The sequence below is a fragment of the Lissotriton helveticus genome, chromosome 2_1 (assembly GCF_964261635.1).
Source record: "Lissotriton helveticus chromosome 2_1, aLisHel1.1, whole genome shotgun sequence".
In the NCBI taxonomy this organism is placed as follows: Eukaryota; Metazoa; Chordata; class Amphibia; order Caudata; family Salamandridae; genus Lissotriton; species Lissotriton helveticus.
In genome coordinates this window covers 1,237,022,003-1,237,033,547 of record NC_136059.1, presented here as the reverse complement: position 1 = coordinate 1,237,033,547, position 11,545 = coordinate 1,237,022,003, and the positions used below count along the sequence as shown (strand labels likewise).

General features: G+C 43.8%; 2 long non-coding RNA genes across 4 annotated transcripts in view; one reads left to right on the top strand and one right to left on the bottom strand.

The window, feature by feature from the left end:
• Window positions 1–944: 944 nt before the first annotated feature.
• Window positions 945–11,545, bottom strand: part of LOC144819705 (uncharacterized) — a 37,274-nt gene continuing 26,673 nt past the window's right edge. For 2 of the 3 annotated variants that reach the window (XR_013607522.1, XR_013607523.1), the window contains exons 3-5: window positions 10,325–10,363; window positions 8,498–8,881; window positions 946–1,095 (exon numbers count right to left, since the gene is read on the bottom strand). This is a non-coding gene — a long non-coding RNA (uncharacterized LOC144819705). Of the gene's footprint in view, window positions 1,096–8,497; window positions 8,882–10,324; window positions 10,364–11,545 lie in introns of all 3 variants that reach the window. The other variant, XR_013607524.1, reaches the window with a different exon arrangement.
• The window catches only part of LOC144819704 (uncharacterized), a 302,746-nt gene continuing 292,182 nt past the window's right edge, over window positions 982–11,545 (top strand). The window contains exon 1 of the long non-coding RNA XR_013607521.1: window positions 982–1,081. This is a non-coding gene — a long non-coding RNA (uncharacterized LOC144819704). The remainder of the gene's footprint in view (window positions 1,082–11,545) is intronic.

Genomic DNA, 11,545 nt, shown 5'->3' with positions numbered 1-11,545 from the left:
TTTTTACATATGGGAGTAACTTGGTAATGAGCTAGGTCGCAAATTGTGACTCACTGCAGTTTGTTACAATCACAGGGATGGCGGCCCACTAGGGTCAGCAGACCATGATGTCTGTGATTGCTTTTAAATAAAACTATTTTTTTAATGCAGTCCAAATGCCTTAACAAATATTTTATATAAGAGTAGGCATTTCTATCATGGACCACATCCCACTCCTAAAAAATGTTTTTGTTAATATTCTCAGAGTGGATCCCTTCCTGTTTGTAAATGGGTTAGCACCTCCTTTGAGATGGTGTAAAATATTACATTTTTGAAACCGGATTTCTGTTGAAAAACACTATTTCATAACACGAGGAATCGATATATGGAAAGGGCACCTTTAACATGCCTCGTCCAAATACCAATTTGGAATGGTTTCCTAATCTCGTTTAACAATTCAGAAAAACTTTTCTAGAACTTTAAATGATCTTAGTAGATTTCAAAAAGGTATTTAGCAATCACAACCCCTCTGATTTATGAGTCAGAGCGTTTATGGATACCCTTTGGGTGACAGTAAGCGCGGTACAAATAGGCGATACATACATACATACATTATGGAAGCTAAATCCCTATACACGAGCCCCTAAGTGCTAGGAAAACATGATCATTAGTGTTGTTTAATGCAATCCATTGAATTATTACATGTATTCATTTATACACAAGTTAACTGCATATGTAGAAAATGTTTCTATTTTTATTATAAAAACATTATGCATGTATTTAAATCTCACTATTTACTTTTGTCCCATTTCTTGTATTATTCAATAAATGTGTTCACAAATTTCAAATTAACATTGCGGAGTAGCTAAGAATGTTGTTTGAGATGAGAATCATATCCTCAAAGGTCATTATTTAATAACACACCAGTGATCACGATATAGTTCATCAGAATGAATTTATTCAAGGGAAAGATGGTTCTAACAATAGTAATGACATGTAGCATCCTACATTCCTTCACAGGGATGACCTCAGCTTATTCTGATGGAGATATTTTCCGGATTTTGGATGTCAAAAGGAAAGGTTTCTTCAAACATCAGACAAGGTACATTTCTCTTCCTGTAAAGACACATAGTAATAAGTAGAAATAAGCAATGTGTGGAGTTGTGGTGTTTTTTGTTCTTTGAAATGATGTTTTAACATTTTCTGGTGCAATCACACAATCAAAACAGCATGGTGGGTCACCAGAGTGTTTTAGGTGATGGTCAACAAGATGACCTGTGGCCATCTGCTAAAACTATTAACTGAAAGGATTCCATGCAAACAGTGTGTGTAGACAACTCAATGAGAAAATTATTATATTTTTTTCATAAGACCACTACCCCCCCAATCTCGAGGAAAAAGTAAAAAAAATCTTTCACACCTTACACACTTTAATTACCCAAATCAGAAGTGCTGCTACTGATTGCTTTCATACTGCACTGACGTTTCAAAACCTGAGAATTTAGAGTACTGAACTGCAGTTGTGCAAACGGTTTTTGTGAATACAAATTCAGAGTGGTTGTTTCACTGGTTTTGAAAGGGATCAATGCAATATACAAATGTCTGTCGAGAACAGGTAAACATTGTTTACAAAGGGGAATTGATTTCATTGTCCTTTCATTTGCCTAGGGCTCAGAAAGGTAGACAGTGGTCCACCCAGCTGTGACACCACTCAATTATCCACTCAATGTGGCAACTTCATCTCATTCCAACCTTTGTACCTTCCAGTGACAGGGCCTGATAATGGTCACCTTGCACTAGAAACTCCCTGACAAGAGGCCTATTGTCTTTTGCAGTTCTTTATCTTTGACTTTCAGCCTGGACAAACACATTTTCAGTTTTTGGTGTGAGGCACATTTTTAAGTGTGTCAGGAATGTATATTGTTGTAGCAATATGTCAGAGAAGAATACCTTATAGAAAAGGCAATGGCGGTTTTATATGATGCAGAGGATTACTCCCTGACAACTTTATCTGGAAATTTTTCCTGAAGCAGACTAAGTTGAAGAGAATTCAAAGAGTGTTTAGTATTCAGTTGTTCTAAATCTTTCAGGGCCTCATTTATGAAAAGTGATGCATCGCTGCGAGAAAACAGCAATGCGTCACTTTTCATTGCCCCCTCCTTGCGACACCAATGATGCGTCATATTTACAGTATGATGCTTCATGTTGCAAGGATTTACAGATCATGGCAGGCGTAAGTTATTGACGCATTTGCATTCTAGAAGTGGTGCAGTGAAATCTTATAGATTTCACTGCGTCACTTCTATGACCCTTTCTTGCGTCAGAACGCTCCCCCTGCATACATTATACCTGGCGTAGGTATAATGTGGTGCGGGGTTTACAAAGTGAAGCATCTACCTAGATGCGTCACTTTGTAAATATGGTGCAACAAGGCACATTTTTGTACGCCGCTGGTGCGTCACAAAAAGTGAGGCACCGGCGGCGTAAAAGTGATGCAAGGCCTCATAAATAAGGCCCTCAGTTTGCTGGCGTGGCTAATATTACCAAGTGATAGCTTGTCTTGTCGGTCAGGTTGTTTTGAAATGTAATCTTGCATTAAAAGGGAGACAGTGTATGGAGTTCAAAAATTGGTTACTATGCTCATTGACGAAGACATCTGTAATTGGCCAGCTGCTGCATACTATATTGTGTGTACAGATAGAGAAGTTGCTCCGGAGACCATCTGTAAGACAACGTTATTAGAGCTTTAAGAAAGGATTACATCCAGTCCGCATTGAATGATAGTCTTTCAGAATGCTTCCTGAGTTTTTTCTTCTCCTCTACAAATATATATCCCTTTGTTCAGAGTGGCTTTGATTTTACACTGCAACCAATTCTGAGATTATTTTCCCTTTCAGCATGCAGTTCTCCTCCACTAGCTATTCCCCAGTCTGTGCACCACTAAATGGTGCTGTGCTAGCCTCTCCCTCGTTCATGAGTCTTGTGTTTTACTTTTCTTATTAAACTGTCCAGAAAGGTACTGCTTTTTGACAAATTTGTTCATGGAAAGTTTTGGGATGATCCGTCAAGTGGGGCAGAGAATAAAAGGGGTATCCCAAAACACAAAATCCCCATGCATTTTTCATAGACTTATTTAAGATGGGCTACAGCAAAAACGTGTGCCTTTTCTGATTTGGTGTAAATCTGTTCAGTAGTTTTAGAGAAATTAAGGGTAAAAAAAAGAAAATTGCATACCTAGGCAGTTGAAGCCCAATTTCAAAATGGAGCGTTCTGATTTGGCCCAGGGAGCTTCATTTCCTTTGGGCCATCCTGCTTCTGACAAACTAGACCCCATGGGGAGGACCCTGAGACCACCCCTCCCCTGGCCAAAAATGAAAAAAGTAATCAGCCAAAAATGTCACGATCTCACTGGACTCCCATAGGATCGGAAAGAAAATGGCAGCCAGGCCGTATCCACTATGTTTATACTCCGGGGAACCCACCCCTGAGGCTGAAATTTCTTTATATGCGGAGGGGGGCCTCCTTCCTAAGCCATTAAAGGCCCCAGGGAGCCCTCCCCTAGGGTAGATCACTTTAAGGGAAGGAGGCAGCATGGCCCTCCTTCCTGAGCTATTAATTGGTGCTGGGGACGAAATCCCTGAGACCGGCACACCTGCTGTGTACCGGGCAGCCCACTCCTGGGACATAGAGGTTTACCTGTGTTTGCTCTCGCTTGACGAGAGCTTTTTGGAAACTCACGCAAAAGCGGGATCAAACACCAACTCTGCTCGCAGCAGGCGGGAGCATTAAAATATCTCCTGCCTGCTGGGAGTAGACTTTAATCGGTTTGCCATTCCACACTGATAGGAGAAGCATTTGTAGCCCTAAATTTGCCAGATTACTGGTCCCACTGTTAGCTGATGTGTATGTTAAAGCACTGGAGAACTTTGAACTCCTGGCTACCTCCAGGGATGCGCTGGTTATCACCCTCCCTAAGACCACCATGCAGGAGGAACTTAACACAGGATTTTGGCAGCTGTCCATGCTGTATATGTTGGTTCACCCCGACTTATTTGGGCTTATTCCACTGCATAATACCTTACCTTAACCAACACCGTTTGTATTCGGTACTGCCCGTGCTGAATCTGGAAGGCAAGCATTGGCATGGTCTAGTGGCTGTTGACCTGGAAAAGGCATTTGATACTGGAAGCTGGGCCTACCTAGAAGCAATCACGGGCAAGACGCAGCTAGAGGAAGCGTGGGTGGCATAGGCGTTTCTGTTATATAATAACCCCACTGCCCAGACTGTATGAATCCTATAGCATATAATAGGGTACCAGACATGAGTGCCCACAATTCCTGCTCTTGTTTGCTCTTGCTATCGAGCCACTGTCATAGTTCTGTAGAACACAGGGATAGGGTTAGGTTGTTCAAATGACTGGTGTTGAACACTTGATATCGCTATTTGCTGACGATTTGTTTTTGAAGGTGTCCAACATGGATATGGCTGTTACCTTCAAGGGGCAGTTGCTGCATGAGTTTGAGGAGGCATTCAGACTTAAGGTGAATCTAGCCAAGCCATATGTTCTCCCCTTGCTGGTGGGTTCAGCCTGGCCTGGGACTCTGGTGTCTGGAATTGACTAGGCCCTCTCTACTTTCTGTTATCTGGGGATTCAAATTTATCATAAACCGGAGGATTTGCAGAAGGCAATTTGGGAGTGGTGTTACCCTCCTTGCATGCAGTTGTGGCCTTTTGTTGATCGCTGAGGCGTCCTATTATGGCAAGTATTGCATTATCCAAGATGATTATATTTCCCCAACCTTCCCATCTGGTATCCCCTCACATAGTTTCGACAATTGGACTCCTTGCTTCGATAGTTTATATGGGATGGGGCGATACGGGGTGTCCTTGGACACACTCTGGCGGCCCATGCTTGAGGGTGGCCTGGCAGTGCTGGACTTTAAGTTACATTTTCTAGCTGCAGTGGATCACACAGTGGCCGGACGATGTGAAACTTGCCAAGCTGAGACATCTTGAGTCTGTGCTTAATCAAGGAGATCTCTTGGCTTGGCTCTTGTGGCGGGAGTCTGGGGTGGGTAATGGCTTCATGCTGACCATGGCGCTCTGCTGTGGAGGCTATGTGTCTGGCAGATGCTGGGGTGTCTATTGTACTCACCTCCCCTCCCACTGGTAGGGCTTCCACAAGGGGACTCTCCACATTTTTCTCTGCGGGACAGCTGATGGCTTGGACATAAATGGGGCTGGTGATGGCGAGTGACTGTTACGAGCCCACCACGCTGCTACCCTTGGATGCCTGTATTGAGGCCAATGGCTTATCCCCCAGACAGTTCCTTACATATGAGAAGTTAGCTCTGACCATTACTGCACTTTAAAATACTGGGGTGGACAAGCCCACGTTGCATACTGTCTTACACTCATTACTATCCCTGGGAATGGGTAGACACCTCGTGAAATGGCTTTATAGCACCCTCAATGGGATGGTATGTAAGTCATTAGTTGGCCTCGGTATTAGGGAGGGACATTTTGGACAGGTAATGGGAAAATATACTAGCTTACCCCCAGAGAGTCTAATGGAATACTCATTTTAAAGTCATCCAATTTAATTACATTGGACCTTTCGGCGGCGTTCGACACCGTCCCACACGCAGGCCTTCTCTCAAGACTTAGGGAGATTGGTCTGCGAGGGACGGTGTTGGACTGGTTTCAATCCTTTCTTGCCGACCGCCGACAGGTGATCTGGGCTCCGCCGTTCTCGGCGGAAATGCCTGCGCTGGAGGTGGGGGTGCCTCAAGGATCTATCTTGAGCCCCACCATTTTCAACATTTACATGGCCCCTCTAGCGGAGGTAGCGGAGGCGTTCGGGGCCCGGGTCATCTCATACGCTGATGACACCCAGCTTTTGTTCACTTGCAGGAAGGGTGAGGTCTTCAACGGCGGCAGAATTAAGGACTGTTTGAGCGCAGTCTTTGCGTGGTTCCAGCGGCACAGCCTGAAGTGCAACTCAGACAAGTCTGAGCTGCTCTTCTTTGGCTGTGCCCCAGACTCGGACTGGAAGTCGTGGTGGCCCCAGGACATGTTCCCCCCTGAGGCTCCTTCAGCTCAGGTAAAAAATCTCGGAGTGGTGTTCGACGTTGATCTGTCTTTTCGTCCCCACATCCTGGGACTTGCAGGGAAATGCTTTAGCATCCTCAAGATGCTTAGAAAATTTCTGCCCCTGCTCTCTTTGCAGTACCGCAGGAATATAGTTCAGGCGTTGGTGGGTTCACGCCTGGACTATGCAAATGCGCTCTTCGCGGGCCTACCTAAATATTTGATATCTAGGTTGCAGGTCATACAGAATTCGGCGGCCAGAGCCATCTATGGCCTGCCGAGGAGAGCAAGAGCCTCAGTGCTCCTAGCCAGGCTTCACTGGCTACCAATCGCGGAGAGAATTAAATTTAAACTCCTCACATTGGCGTTTAAAGCTCTCCATGCGACCGGCCCTTTCTACCTTAGGAAGCGCACTGCTTTCTATGTGCCACGGAGGTCTCTGCGGTCGGCGGACCTGGCCAAAATGGAGGTGCCTGTGGTCAAACGTGTGCGGATGGGAGGTCGCTCTTTCCAACACGTAACAGCTTGCCTGTGGAATGCACTCCCTCTTTCCCTCCGGAAAGCAAATAATCTCTTGGCCTTCAGGAAGGAGCTGAAGACTCTGTTCTTCACCGAGTAACCCGCGTTTCTGCAGTTTGTTTACCTTTTGGTTTTTCTGTTTTTAGGGGCATCTTTGCTAAAGCGCCGGGACACCCTCTGGGGTAGCCGTGCGCTCTAAAAGTGTGCCTAACATTAACATTAACAATTACATATCAGACCTACCTCACACTAAAAAAACGTTCTTTGATATTTGGTGGGGAGGAAGCTAGATGCTGCTTCCATTGTGTGCTGGCAGAGGTGGACATTTGTCACATGACTTAGTCTTGCGCTTACACTCAGGAGATGTATGGCTCCGTGGTGCAGAGATTGAAGGAGACACTTTGATACACCACGCCGTGCAACGTGGAAGTGTTCTTATTGGGATCCTCTGCACAACCAAAATCCAAGTAAGAAGGGAATTGTTTTCTAGATTTAGTGCTTATACTGGCTAAGTCTCAGATTGCCATGTCGTGGAAATAGGCTGCTGGTATAGTGGTGTCCCGGAGCGAGGCAGCTGTTAAAGAATGGGCCAGAGTAGGAGAACAGGCACTCCACAGGGAAGAGGATTGAGAGATAGAGAAGGCCGATAGAGCCTCTTTGGGAAGAAGTGCTGGATGCATTTGAGACTCCCAGGAGTCAGAGCTACACCCCCTCCGTTAGCTTAAGGTTGGGTAGTGATGAGGTGATGACTGACTAGGAGCAGAGGTTGTGTTTTGGCAGAGGCTTTAGGAGGTGAGTGCCCCTGGGGTCGACTGCTTGTAGTTGGATGAGGTACGCAAAAATAACAATTGATGGACAGAATGCAGAACAATGTCATACATTCACCCCAGTACAGAGATCTGGGCCTAAATCCATCGTTTTTTTGCACACCACACCACCCCAGGTCAGACATGGCCATATGCAAATCAGCCTTGACCATGTGCCTCATGGGAACAGTCCAGCCCGAACTGCCAAGCAATGTCTTTCCTGGACCGGAATCAAGCATCCAAGGACCGGTTTCTGCTCCAGTGTTCTAGATTTCCATGAGTTCCATGCTCTCCAGTGGTGTGGAGAGCATGGAACTCACGTCTGAGCATACCCATCTCACTCGGGGTGACAAATGCAAAAATAACAATTGATGGACAGAATGCAGAACAATGTCATACATGCTCCGTCCATCACCACCCCCTTTTGTACCGCGTTGGATGAGATACGACCTGGCTGTCCAGCTGCCTGGTACAGTTGATGTGAATGAGCTTTGGTTTGCATGTCTACAGGCGGATATGGATGGGCTCCCCTGGCTCCTGATTCCTGAACTTCCACCTTTTAGAAGTACTGTATGCTAGGCCACCTAGAATCCATTGTTTGCACTGTTGGTTTTCTGCTTTTTTTTCTGTATTCCCGTCCTTTTGCTCACATACTGCAGAAATGTGTGCTGACCTTCATTGCTTGATGGCAGGGGAGAGTAGGGTGGAATATAATAGAACTGTGACTATTAGTTTGTCACTAACTGATATATAACTGATATGGAACCCTATGGTTGAATTTATGCTGTACCAATCTCTCTGAAGGCATGATGAAGATGTCATACTGCTGTGTAATTGTTTCACAAAGTGCAAACTGTAATAAAAATACTCTTTAAAAAAATTATGCACGTTAGCCAGCATCAGAGACCCTTCCTTTCTTCTGCCTATTTTTCTCTATTTATGAGTGTTAAACACATGAACAGCAATGAAACAAGAGTGCATTACTTCCTAATCAGCAATAACACCTCTTTCCTTGATTTGAATAAGTAGATTGAAATGAACATGTTTAGACACCAACAGCTCAAATACTTGTATCAGATTCACAAGTGCTTGCATCACATACCTGCATTCACATTTAACCTTCAACTTTGGAACCAGAGGTGGTAGTGGGAGTAGTGATGGTTTGAGTAGTTGTGGTGGGAGTGGTTGTGGTCAGAGTAGTGCTTTCTGGCCCAGTTGTAACAGGAGTAGTAGGGGTTGGAGTGGTGGTGGCGAGATTACTTGTGGGCAGAGTGGTTGCGGTTGGAGTAGTGGTGGTTAAAACAGTTGCTGAAGTACTTGTGGTTGGAGTACTTGTGGCCAGAGTAGTAGTTGGAGTTGGAGCAGTGGTGAATTGAGTCGTTGCGGTTGGAGTGGTTATGATCAGAGGTGTAGGTCGATAACGATGGTGATGAGGCTTGCCCTTTCCCTTTCCTTTTCCATGAATTTGCCATCCTTTTCCACGACCCTGAAAAACATAGAGACATTCTTTAAAAATGGAAGATTATATATTGAAAACATGGTATTAAACCTACACTGTATGAGAAAATGCATCAATGATATCCCCACCGCTGGCACACTCAGAAGAACATTTACGACCGGTCATTGTCACGTGTCCGAATATTTGAATGGGGCTGTTTAAGGTGTCACTTGTCTAATATCCCCGATGCTGAAACTTTTACTCTATACCAAGCATTGAAGACCTTGGTCTATGGAAGCTTACGTTGTGCAGAAAAGGTAGAATCAGTCTTCCCTACAATGGACAAGCATTTGCAGCTACCCAACTCACAAAGCTTAGGAGTCAGCCTGTGACTTTTGCACAACAATTTATTAATGTAGAAGGTATTGCAGTGGGGACTGCTTAAGAAAGACTGTCACAATTTTCACCACAGACCTGGCCAGATATGGTGATATGACATAGGATTTGTGAAGGCACGATGATCCCTATACCAGACACCATGAAAACTGCTGACCAGACCATATTTTGATGTAGTTAATAATGACTACCATACAGTCATACACCCATTATCAATAACCACATTCATACATTTGATTTGCCTCTTCCCCAGAATAGTCCTGTACAGATGAAGATCTCTGGCAAAAAAGAGGTTAAAGTATGTTGATGCAAATTACTTGATGATGGCAAATCCACCATCATGAACCGGCTTCCAAAATAGCTCAATTGAAGGGATTTGCTTCGCCACGGTTGAGTATGGAAGAATGTGATATGTGTGTATGGCTGGGGCACTCCGACTACTTAGAAGGTCCTCAGAATTGCTTTCAGGTGTTCAAGACTTTATTAATCCAGCTTTACATAAACAATGGTATAATTGGACATCATATTGTTCCATTCAACGAAATAGAAATATCACATAAATGGCTGATCTATTACACTTTCGCCCAATGTTTCATAGGATACTGTAATTAAAAAGGCAGGTCAAACATCAAAGCAGGACTGACCTGGCACACTGGAGATAGTCGTGATCCCTTTTAGAGGTCACGGGGCTTAGCAGGTTAGGTCAACATTTACTTTTGAGGAAGGAACAAAACCGATATTTATATGTTTGGTCTGTGTATGTAATGGTACAAATGTACTAGGAAAAGATGGAATGGAATACTGCCCAGGATAATTAGCATTGGTTACATTTGATTTGAGCATTTCTATTCTATCTTTAATTGCTGTTTGAATGATCTTACCCATGGCTAGGAAGTTCGGGCGCTTAAGGCCCCATTAGCCACTGACCCCAAATACTTATCCACAGCCAGTCCTGAACAGTTTTACCACATCTTTTACAATGGGCTGCAATAAAACAGCCAAAATGTAAAGAGACAAACAAACATTTCAAATATTTTGATTAATTGTTACTCCTGGTCATTGTAGAAGTGACATAGCCCAATGAGCAATACATACACCACTATAGCTTGCACTCCTCTCATCGCTTTCATAGGCCTGAAAAAGAAGGGAAAGAAGCATTTAGTAGTAAGAAAAATATATTCCAAAGCAGATGGACATCAGATGCAATGCTATATTTCTAAATAATTCATATTCCTTCACCAAGCCAGCCTCAACAGGGGATCATTTCTGCTTCCTCCACCTGCCTCCGGAACGAACACTGTGTGGCCCCTAAGAAACCAAAGATATGTACCCCGGAAATCTTGAGACAAGGAAGGGAACCATTGAAGGTACTGAGAAATCATCGAAGTTGATAATTAGCAGTTTTTTTCTTTTACTGGCATTGTAGAGGAGGACTATGAGGTGGGAAAATCTACTAGGTACCATTTACATAAGGTTGCACTCACTCTCAGAGTCCGCGGGTGTTGCCTGAAAACAGTGTGACCTTAAATCCTTCCTGAAAGGGCGTGACTCATGTCAATTGTGATAGCTGTGAAATACTTCAGATGGTAGGATTCTGCCCACTACAGAGGTAGGAAATTCTGCCTACAAGTGAAATCCGCGCTTTGGGCTTTCTTATTATAGGAAAAAGGAGCATCCAAATATTGGAGTAGTTAAGCAATGCATGCGAGATCACCATCAGCTTGGTTGTGAATAATTCTAAAATCAGAACCAGGTGCCATAACTCAAAAGTGTAGGTTATGTTTGGCCACTACACAGTACAATTTCACAGAGCAGTGGTTAGTACCAATGGATTCCGCACCCACTCCCTGACTCTGTACACTTTCAACTTTGGCCGGCAGGATATGAAATGCTCATAGATTAATATACATCCCAGCCATTGTTTGTCTGATTTGTATAAAATGATGGGCCTGATACACATTTTTGTAAATTTACATTTGTTCCAGAATTCGCAAACTCTGATTCAATAGTAAGTTTAGGACAGTGGTGGCTCTGCAGTTGGTGAAGAGTACTCCACACATAAAAGCATGCAACATGTCAATCTTTTATCCACAGTCGTAAACTTACTATTGCATCGGAATTTGTGAGTTCCAAAACAAACGTATACTTACACAAAAGTGTAAGTTTACATTTGTGAATCAGGCTTGTAGTGTTCTACTGTTGGTAGAAGTATTCACCACTTGTGGTTCTGCCTTACTGCTTGCAGTTAAGGAAAAATCTAATCGCACTACCTGAGAGAGAAGTAGGTGCAGTAGACTGATCCTTTTCTACTAACTC